This window comes from Gossypium arboreum, chromosome 2, assembly GCF_025698485.1.
Source record: "Gossypium arboreum isolate Shixiya-1 chromosome 2, ASM2569848v2, whole genome shotgun sequence".
Lineage (NCBI taxonomy): Eukaryota > Viridiplantae > Streptophyta > Magnoliopsida > Malvales > Malvaceae > Gossypium > Gossypium arboreum.
In genome coordinates, this window is record NC_069071.1 from 63,344,541 (window position 1) to 63,355,749 (window position 11,209).

The 11,209-nt window shown below is 35.4% G+C and overlaps 1 non-coding gene across 1 annotated transcript; it reads right to left on the reverse strand.

Moving 5' to 3' along the window:
• Positions 1 to 7,560: 7,560 nt before the first annotated feature.
• On the reverse strand, positions 7,561 to 7,667 carry LOC128289942 (small nucleolar RNA R71). The gene has a single exon (XR_008279582.1). It is a non-coding gene; the product is annotated as a small nucleolar RNA R71 (small nucleolar RNA).
• Between the last annotated feature and the right edge of the window lie 3,542 nt (positions 7,668 to 11,209).

Here is an 11,209-nt window from a genome sequence, read left to right on the forward strand (position 1 = left end):
CAGATCAGGATCTTGGGCATTACCACACAAATATAGACACAAACTTAATTTACTTATACAATTTACAAATAAAGACAACTTACTAAACTACAAAATCTCAAACTAAAATACATAATTAAATACAATGAGTAAATACAGATACAACATGAGGTAATTAAATTACAATGATTTTAAAATTCGAACCCTAATTTATTACAGATGCCCAATTGAATTCCTAAGAAGAATTATAGTATTTGAACACGCCTTCAACTTGTTCTGTATGTATAACAGCCTAATACGCCATTCCTCAGGTGTAGCCTTGCTATCATCCCTCTTGGCGCAGTCTCATATCAATTCACCTGTAACAAAACACATACTTATATAAGTTCGTAAGAACTTAGTAAGCAAATCATCATTTAACTGTGTCATTTCTGCACATCTCAACTGGTAACTTATTTAAATGATTATATCATTCTGAACCTTCAGCTTAGTCACTGGCGAATACTCCCTCAATTTCCATTCCTATTAACACGTTAGATGTCGTGTATTGCTCAAAGCTCATTTCTTACCCATCAACATATTCGATACACCACTTGCCTCTTTTAATTTGATCTTTCATAAATTTTTACATGTTTCCTTTAGAGAGGTCCATACGACTGAATCACCCTTACTCTTGTAAATGTAACTTTATGTCGCCGTCCTACAATCCATGTTCGATCACCTATACATAATAGGTACACTTCTTTTGATATATATTTAGAAAAATACTTATTCAGAATACACTTCTTTTACATTTACCCATCACTTCTTATATATCTCACCACTACATTTTTCATAGTCGAATCATGGTCTTGTATAACACTTTATCATTGCCCATAGAGACACTATGCCTTACTGATCTTCTTATCACACTTACAAGCCATGTTGAACACGGCAAAGCAATTTAATAAAAAATCAACCAAGAATTTTTCCTTTAGGTTACACCATTGTAAGCCTTACTAGGATACGCCACAAGGCACTGCTTTTAGATTTCGCCATATAAGCCATTCATTTAGGTTTTTGCCATAAAGTCTATCACGTCAGAATTTCCCACACAACCTATCGATTCATTATTCACCACAATGGAGGTTCTTAAGAGTGTGCCATGAAGGCGTTCCTTACGAAGTTTACCACAGAGGCATTCCTTTCATATTCCGCCATAAAGACTTCCATTGTAAGGTTTACCCAAGAGATTATTCCTTCATGATTCGCCATAGAGTCTATCTTTTCATGATTCACCACAAAGGCGTTCCTTTCATTTTGCGCCACATAGGCTTTCCTTTCCTAATGTGTTTACGATTTGCATTTTCCTAAACTCATGTTATGTGAGGTTTTCCTATCATCATCTTGGGACATGCAGGGAACCCTATTAGGTAATCACCGTCCTTTAGTTCTTTTCAGAAGGTGACATGGCCATGGGCTTTTCCTTCAAGATTCATATAAGAGATCATGTTTTTTGTCCTGATAGACCCCTTTATACTCTATTGCGGTGAACAGACATAGACTTACTTGACAGACTCTTCATGTACTGACATCACTTAAGAATCAACACTTTAAGTCAGTAATTATACACTTTACCATATGCATTTCAGGTGTGTCATACAACCTTACTCAAACTTTACATACTTAACTTGTCAATATTATACGAACTATACATGCGACCTCAGCAAACATTTAGACTATGCATTTCTTGTTTCTATTTCATAGTTCGGTCAACTACAGTAAAATTATCTTGTATAAACAGTATACATGCAAGAGTTAGTACAAAGACTCACCTGACAACCACGGATAGCAGTTTGAACTCCAGATCCAACCTTATTAAGATGTTGTATCAACCAATGCTTATAAAATAGAGGAACATCACTAAAGCTCATTCAACTAACCATGCTATCATCTCAAACCGAGATGAACCCCATACTAAGCCTTGATTCTTCATCTTACTGTTCATGCACTCTCACAGGCCTATTCTTTCATAGCACAACATGCATATTCATAAAACTTACCTTGACATGAAGCAATCACTGATAATATCTAGGATTACAACTTTAGCTTAGAGAAATACTTTCTGTTCCTCATGTAACAGCCCAATTCCGGTGAAATTGGATTAGTGGTTTCGGGACCACAAATTTATGCCGAAATAAAATTTATTTTAATTTTATTTTATGGTCTGTAATATGATAGAAATGTCATGTGAAAATTTTGATAAGAAAATTTTATTGATTATGTGTTTAATTACGGGAAGGACCAAATCGCATAAAATGCAAAAGTTGAATTCTAGTAGCTAGAAGGATTAAATAGCTATGAAAATCAAAACTTGAGGTCCTTATATGGTAATTAGACCATTAAAAAAGTATGTAGATATTTTGGTGTCTCATCTATGAAAATTTAGAAAAAAGGCAAGGCCTAAATTGGAAAGTGAAATAATTTAATTAATTAAAAGATGATAAAAAGAAATATTATCTTATTTTATCATCTTCTTCCCAAAAAATACATGGAAACCTTGGGAGAGAGAGAAGAAACTTTCATGGCCAAATTAGGTAAGTTTCATTGGCCTGTTTTTAGTAATTTTGATATTTTTGAAACCGGGATAGCTTAATCTATCTCTTTGGGGGATCAATTTGAAGAGTTATCAAAGTATGAAAATTAGATCATCAATGTATATGCTGAAAATTTAAAATTTATGGCAGAAAATGAAAGGTTGTTAATAGATAAGCAACTTTTACAAAGTGATTTTCGATGAAAACACGATTTGGGGATAAAGTTGTGAAATTAAAGAAAAATGCTGAGTTTTTATGAATACATGCTGTAAATTTTGTAATGGGATTTTGGTTAGGCTTGGAATAGGAAATAAATTGCATAAATTTCATTTTTCGAGCCTAGGGACGAGATGGGAATTTATGAAAAAGTTAGGGGCAAAATGGTAATTTTTCCTAGGATATAAATTGAGTTTACTTGAATATGAAATGTGATAAATTGATGTAAATTTACTCGTATAATTCCAGATAGACCAAATTCGATGTTAGAACGAGGAAAAGAGGAATGTCAGATTAGTAGATTTATGTACACGAACATTTTTCGAGGTAAGTTCATGTAATGAAATTGTATATGTTTTTATGCTTGAGTTAAATGTTGTGTTTGTGAATTGTATAAATTTCATAAATATGTGAAATGATCACATACTCATTAAAGTCCGATAAATGAAAGTGCCCGATCAATTATAATGCTCGACAAATGATAAAAATGTTAATTTTATGCTTGAGTTGAATGTGAGCATTTGAATTGCATAAATGTATATATATATATATATATATATATGAGATTGACCACATGCTTGATAATGCTTGAAAGATTCTAAATTTTATTTGAATAAATGGAAAATTCGATTGATATGTGATTTCCCAAATGAATGAGGTCCTGCATTTGTTGCAGACGAGATTTAGCTCAGACGAGTAATCCTATTGATCTCATGATGAAAGGATTTAGCCCGGACAGGTAATCTTGTTATAAGTCCTTTCAAGCATATGATGTCGATTGGATTTAGCCCAGACGGGTAATCCAGATCAAGCTCCTTAGAGCATATATCATAAAAAGGATTTTGCCTGGACTAGTAATCCTGTTGTATATATGTGTGGCTCGGGAGTGTACTCTTTGAAATAATACCTTATAGGTATCTCTGAACATGAATTGACAAATTCTGATTTGTACACCTTGGGTGTACTACATGTATATCCATCGAAATTCTAAACAAATTCAACGGGTAAAAATCTTGACATAAAAGGACATGAATAAGAAATGAGTTATTACACGTAGTTGTCTGAAATCCATGAAAATGATGCTACATGACAATTGACATATGAAAACATGAGATGATGATGTTTGTACATGGGATTCTTTTGATGAATATGTTCATCCCTGGTTATAGACTTGTACACTTTGAGTGTACTACTACTCATGTGACATTGATATTTCGAGTAAAATGTGTAAAATTTTGATTTGTAATTATCTAAACTCGAGATGTGTTATATGAAAATATACTTGAGATATAGCAATGTGAATTATACATGTTTTGGAAAGCATATGTGCATGGAAACTTGATTGTTATTGATCCCATACAAGTTTTTGATGTTATTATGGAATATATGACTAACAAGGGTAATGAGGATATGTGTAGGGCTTGAGGTCAAATTGAATGAATTGCCTTACATAGTTACCTCAAAGTAGAATAAATGGTAAGTTAAGTACCATGTTATACGAACTTACTAAGCATTTTATGCTTACTTAGTTTTATTTCCTTGTTTTTTAGTAAATTGGAAGCTTGGCGAAGATCACTCACACTATCCATCGGCCTATATCGGTATTTATGGTAAATCAATTATGGTTGTAATGGGATGTATAAGTTATATTGGCCATATTGGCATGTAAATGTAAATTATGCTTGTAATCTAGCCATTGGAATGGCTAGTAATGGTTTGTTTTGATATATTTTTAATGTCATACTATGGTAGCTACATATGTGTTAAGTAGTTGATCAAATTATGTCTAACATATAGACTAAACTAAGGCAAGATTATGAACATGTATGCATGTAATGGTATGCCATGTTGAATGATAGAATTTTCTTAGAATTTGCTTAATTTGAATGCTAGAATTGATTGGTTTATTGATGTGAGTTTTAGTGCAGGTCATTGTTGTGATTTAGGGTGAGAAATAAAGCTAGAAATGACTTTGTTTCATCCACACGGACAGATACACGGGCGTGTGTCTAGACCGTGTGTAACACATGGCCTGGTACATGAGCTTGTGGTTAGGCCATGTTCCCCTACACCTTAAATTTGAGAAAACAGAATGCTCAGAATTGAGCACACGGGCAGAGACACAAGCGTGTCTCTCAGCTGTGTGTTGTACACGGCCTAGAACACGGGCGTGTGTCTTGGCTGTGTGAAACCTGCACCTAATTTCAAATTGAATTTAATTAACCACACGGCCTAGCACATGGGCGTGGGCATGGCCGTGTGCACAAGTTAGAGAGTTACACGGGGTCAAACACGGCTTGCAAGACAGGCACGTACTAGGGTCACACGGGCGTGTCCCTTGGACCATACAGGCGTGTGAGCCCTGCATCTTGAAAAAATTTTGAAATTTTGCGAAAAATTCTTAGAGTTTTCAATTATGTCCCGACTTAATTCTAATGCTTGTTCTCGGCCTCGAGGGTCCATTTAAGGGACGTTATGAATAAATCTTGAGGAATAAATAGTAACTATTATGAATTATCTAAAAATGTTCTAAAAGTTTCGGTAATGCTCTGTAACACTGTTCCGGCGACGAATATGGGTTAGGGGTGTTACATCTCAAGCCTTAGATGTTAACAAAAATCTAAGTTCCTATTAGATCTTGAAAAATGTCACAACATTACTGAATTATCTTATCAAAAGTCTACAACTTTTGAGAAACCTAATTGATTATTCCCTTATGATAAACCGTAATTTATACATATTTTATCCCATGCTTAGCACATTTATGGATTGTTTCTCCTTAGAATTGGTGAATTCGATGCTCCTAATTCTTTAATTTCATGTTTTATACTTAGGTGAGCATAGGAGAATAAAAAGAGCAAGAAATGGGCTGAAAACAGAGAAAATAGACCCATGTGGGAAATCAACATGGGCTGGACTTTCTCACATAGGCGTGTCACACGGCCGTGTCCCTTTGGCAGGATTGAAGCACGACTTACACGGGTATACTACACGCCTGTGCTTGCTCAACAGCCTTGACCACGGGCTGGAGTAATCGCACACGGGCGTGTCACACGGGCGTGTCCCTGTCGAGCCCAAGTATAACCTTATTCAAAAAAAGTCAATTTTGGGGGCTCTTAGGCATTCTAATGCCTATTTAAACACCTGAAAAGGCTTTTAGAAGGCGACGCAGAGTAGGAAGCAAGGAATTACTCAAGGAAAGTCGATTGATCCATCTCAGAAACCGGATTCATCATCAAGATTGAAGATCTCCCTTCAAGTTCCTTCAGGAGTTTTGGGTTTTCTTATGTTTTGTTATCTTTATGCTTTTGAGATGTTTTCTTTCATAAGTATGAACTAAACCCCCTAAATACCTAAGGGGAATGAAACCTAAGATGGATCTTGTTATTATTATCTGAATTGTATGATAAATATTTGACTTGTTCTTAATTATGTGTTCTTAATTCTTGTTTTGATATTCCAGGATATTGATTCAAGTTAAGCTCTTATTCAGAGGAGGAATAGACCCTGTCTAAGAATAAATTTCTCATAATAAAGCGAAGTTGATTGCATGCCTAGAGATAGGGTGATAGGATTTTGCCGGATTAGGGTGAAACCTAATAAGGGAATTCATAGATAGAGTTAATGCAATTCTAGGGTGTTAATTAGAAAGAGATTTCAATTATTCAACCTAGGGTTAGACGTTATTAGTCTCGAGGGAGATAATAATATAACTTAGGGATTTCTACGGATCAAGTCAAATAAATAAATCGTCTAATTCAGAGTCAAATAACAAGTGAAGTCTAGGTGGATTTTTCCTTAGGTATTGTCTTAATCAATCAAATTTCCCCAAATTTTCTTTCTGTGCATTCTTAGTTAGTAATTAGTTTAGATAACCAAACCTCTTAATTTTTAGGCTAGATAATAAAAAGGAAGTAAATACTAGTACTCGTAGTTCCTTTGGGTTCGACAATCCAATTTTGCTGAACTATACTACTATTCGATAGGTACACTTGCCTTAATCGTGATAATAAGTTAGTCTCAAGAACGATTCTTTCATAAATCTTTAAAACCTGTCACGAATATCACGTATCAAGTTTTTGGCACCGTTGCTGGGGAACTAGGATATTAAGAACACTCGATTTTTATTGCTTTAGCCATTTTACTTTTATTGCAACTTAAATTTTTATTTTCTTTTCTAATTGTTCATTTATTTTCTTCTGATAGGTTTTTCTAGTTTATGACCAGAAGAAACCAGTCAGGACCACTACTTTTTGACGGTGAGATTTATCGCACAGTTCACAGAAACTAAAAAGAAATAAGCCGAAACTTACAATACATAGAAGAGCAAGAGGACGATACTTCAACCACAACAGAAGAGATGGCTGAAAACCAAGACAATCCGCTACCTCCTGCGATTGCTGTTAATCAGAATCCTGCTCCGTGCACTATGTATGATTATGCTAAACCTTCTTTAACAGGAACTGAATCGAGCATAGTTAGACCTGCTGTAGCTGCAAATACTTTTGAACTGAAACCTAACACAATTCAAATGATACAACAAATTGTTCATTTTGATGGTTTGCAGGACTAAGATCCCAACGCTCACTTGGCAAACTTTTTGGAACTATGTGATACATTTAAAATTAATGGCATTTCTGATGAAGCCATTCACCTTCGGTTATTCCATTTTTCATTGAGAAACAAAGCTAAACAGTGGTTGAATTTGTTACCACAGAGGTCAATCACTACTTGGGAACAAATGACTGAAAAGTTTTTATTAAAATATTTTCTGCCGGCTAAAACGACTAAATTACGTAATGATATCTCTTCTTTTGTATAGATGGATTTAGAAACACTCTACGATGCATGGGAGAGATAAAAAGACCTTTTGCGAAAATGCCCTCACCATGGGTTACCACTCTGGCTACAGGTCCAGACATTTCACAATGGCCTGAACCCTTCGACTTGGTAGATGGTTAACGCAGCTGCTGGCGGAACCATTAATAATAAAACACCTGAAGATGCCTATGAATTTATAAAGGAGATGTCACTGAATAACTATCAATGGAAAGTCATGAGGACAAAGCCAACGAAAACAACCGATGTTTATAATGTCAATTCGGTGACCATGATCTCTAATCAGGTAGAACTCTTGAATAAGAAAATTGATGGTTTTATTAGTTCTTCACAGGTTCACCCAGTAATGCAGTGCGAAGCAAGTGGAGGTGGATCAAGCAGTTCAGAATACCCACCTTATTGCCACAACATGGAGAACAAGCAGTTAAATTACATCGGTAACAATCCTCGATCTCAAAACAATCCTTATAACAATACTTACAATGCAGGTTGGTAGAACCACCCAAATTTTTCATAGGGAGGCCAAGGAAATCAGAGACCACCACCCCCTCCAGGCTTTCAGCAACCACCCTACCAACAAGAGAAAAAGCTAAACCTTGAGGAGATGCTAACAAAATTCATCTCAGTGTCAGAAACTCGTTTTCAGAATACTGAGACAACACTTAAAAATCAACAAGCGTCGATCCAAGGGCTCGAAAGGCAGATATGTCAGCTCGCTAAATTGATATCTGAAAGACCACCAGGAAGTCTACCATGTAACACTGAACCCAACCCAAAAGAACACGTGAAAGCAGTTACACTAAGGAGTAGGAAAGTGTTAGTTGAATCTGAAAAGAAGCCACCACAAGAAGCTGATAGAAAGGAGGTTGAATCGAAAAACAATGACAACTTAATGCCAAAAGAATATAAACCTCCAATCCCATACCCAGCAAAGTTGAAGAAAGACTGCATGGATGCACAATTCGGTAAATTTCTTGAACTTTTTAAACAACTGCATATTAACTTACCTTTTGTTGAAGCTATATCGCAGATGCCTACATATGCAAAATTCTTAAAGGAGCTTCTAACTAACAAAAGGAAGTTTGAATACTTATCTACAGTGGAGTTTAATGAAGAGTGCTCAGCCATACTCCAAAACAAACCACCAACCAAACTGAAAGACCCAGGAAGTTATACTATTCCCTATTTAATTGGTAGTTTGAATGTTGATAAAAGCACTAGCTGATTTAGGCGCCAGCATTAATTTGATGCCATATAAAATGTTTAAACAACTTGGTCTTGGGGAACCTAAACCCACTAGGATGAGTATTCAATTAGTTGATAGATCTGTTAAATATCCTAGGGGAATTATAGAGGACGTAGTTGTAAAAGTAGATAAATTTATTTTCCCTGTTGATTTCGTTGTACTTGACATGGATGAAGATGTTGAGGTGCCTTTAATTTTAGGTCGGCTATTTTTTGCCATTGCTAGAGCTATAATTGATGTGGGTGATGGTAAATTGGTACTTAGAGTAGGTGACAAAGAGATTATTTTTAAATTTATGATGTCATGAGATTTTCTAGAGAATAGGATGACTCATGTTATTTTATCGACTCTATTGATCATGCTACTCAAGATTCTTTTTAGGAAATCACACATAAGGACACGATGGAACTGTGTCTCGCCTAAGGAGAGGGGATGGATGATGATTTTGAAATAGGAACCAAACTAATCTCTAATGAAACCTCATCAAAACTAGAAATATATGATGGAATTAAGGTAAAAGATGAACTTAAGCAAAAACCCTCTATTGACAAACCTCCCAAACTGGAACTTAAACAATTGCTGAATCACTTGGAATATGCATTCCTTGGAAATAATTCCACATTACTGGTAATTATTGCATCCAACTTACAACCCAAAGAGAAAAAGGAATTACTCTAAGTTTTGAGAGAGCATAAAAGGGCCATAGCTTGGAAAATTTCTGACATTAAAGGGATCAGCCCTTCTTTTTGGACCCTCAAAATTTTAATGAAAGATGAATATAAACCATGCGTGCAAGCCCAAAGACGACTGAACCCCAACATGAAGGAAGTTGTTAAAGCTGAGGTAATTAAAGTCTTAGATGCTGGAATTATTTATCCTATTTCTGACAGTTCTTGGGTAAGTCCAGTACAGGTTGTTCCTAAGAAAGGAGGCATGACTGTTGTAGCCAATGAGAAGAATAAATTAATCCCAACAAGGACAGTCATAGGTTGGAGAGTGTGCATTGATTATAGGAAGCTAAATGATGCCACGAGAAAAGACCACTTTCCCCTTCCATTCATTGACCAAATGTTGGAAAGATTGTCAAGACACATGTACTACTACTTTTTAGACGGACTCTCTCGCTATTTCCAAATCCCAATAGCACCTGAAGATCAAGGAAAGACGACATTTACATGTCCATACGGTACATTTACTTATCGTAGAATGCCTTTTGAATTATGTAACGCTCCTGCTACTTTTCAGCGCTGCATGATGGCTATTTTTGACGAACTCGTAGAAGAAGTCATGGAGGTATTTATGGATGATTTTTCGGTTTTCGGTAACTCTTTCCATCTTTGCCTAAAAAATTTAAAATGAGTGTTAATAAGATGTGAGGAAACAAACCTTGTGCTTAATTGGGAAAAATGTCACTTTATGGTTCAAGAAGGTATTGTGTTAGGACATAAAATTTCTAGTAGAGGGATTGAGGTTGATAAATCTAAAATTGAAACCATTGAAGGCTATTAGGAGCTTCTTAGGACATGTTGGGTTTTATAGAAGATTTATTAAAGTCTTTTCTAAAATAGCTAAGCCTTTGACTAAATTACTAGAAAAAGATGTGCCTTTTAATTTTGATCAAGAGTGTTTAGAAGCATTTAATACTTTAAAGGATAAACTGACTAAAGCTCCAATTATAATTGCACCTGATTGGAATTCACCTTTTAAACTAATGTGCGATGCGAGTGATTTTGCAGTAGGTGCAGTTTTGGGACAGCGAAGAGATAAACATTTTCAACCTTTTTATTATGCTAGCAGAACTTTGACAGCTACACAAGAAAACTACACCACCACAGAGAAAGAATTGCTAGCTGTGGTCTTTGGATTCGATAAATTTAGGCCATATTTAATATTGTCTAAAGTTGTCGTTTATACTAACCATTCCGCTCTTCGCCACCTTTTGACTAAAACTGATGCAAAACTTCGACTCGTTCGATGAATCTTATTATTACAGGAATTTAACTTGGAGATTAAAGATAAGAAATGAGCCAAAAATCTTGCGGCTCACCATCTCTCCAGGCTTGAAAACTCAAGTACCAAAGAACCAGATGACATTGAAATAAATGATTCATTCCCTGAAGAACAATTTTTTGCTATATCTGATTCTAAGGTACCTTGGTTTGCAGATATTGTAAATTTTTTAGCCGCTAACATTATCCCAAAAGGGTTGACACATCAGCAAAAGAAGCGATTCTTCACTGATGTGAAAAACTACTTCTGGGAAGACCTTTTTCTTTTCCATAAATGTGCGGATCAAATCATTAGGAGATCCGTTACAAGGACAGAAGCATTGAAAACCTTGGAACATTACCAC